Raw genomic sequence first — 481 nt, forward strand, 5'->3', positions numbered from 1 at the left:
GTAAATAAGGTCGGATCTCTCACAAAAAAAAAGAGCCACTGCACAGCTTCAAATTTTAAAAAATGGCGAATTACAAAAAAAGTAAATTAAAAAATAGTCCCATAAATTAAAAAATTTAACCCTAACCCTAACCCTAACCCTAACCCGATCCACCTGAAGCCGAAACACCTAACCTGAAACAGCGATCCTTGTGTGTCGAACAAAAATGGTCGCAAAAAAAGACGATCTCGGGCGATAATAAAAAAAGCCGTCAAAAATTTAAAGAATGGTGGAAAATGTGCAAAAAAATCAAAGGCCAAAAAAATTTAAAAAAACTGGAAGGCGAAAAAAAATATTAAAAAAATTCAAATTTAAAAAGTGAAAACTAAGCCGAAAAAATTAAAAAGGCTAAAAAATGAACGGAAAAATGGAGGAAAAAATAAATTAAAAAAAAGGTGCGCGGGGGGGGGGAGGGCGTGCGAGGGGGGGAGGAGGGTTAGGG

Source organism: Trypanosoma equiperdum (genome assembly GCF_001457755.1).
Source record: "Trypanosoma equiperdum strain OVI genome assembly, contig: ctg_1179, whole genome shotgun sequence".
Taxonomy (NCBI): Eukaryota; Euglenozoa; class Kinetoplastea; order Trypanosomatida; family Trypanosomatidae; genus Trypanosoma; species Trypanosoma equiperdum.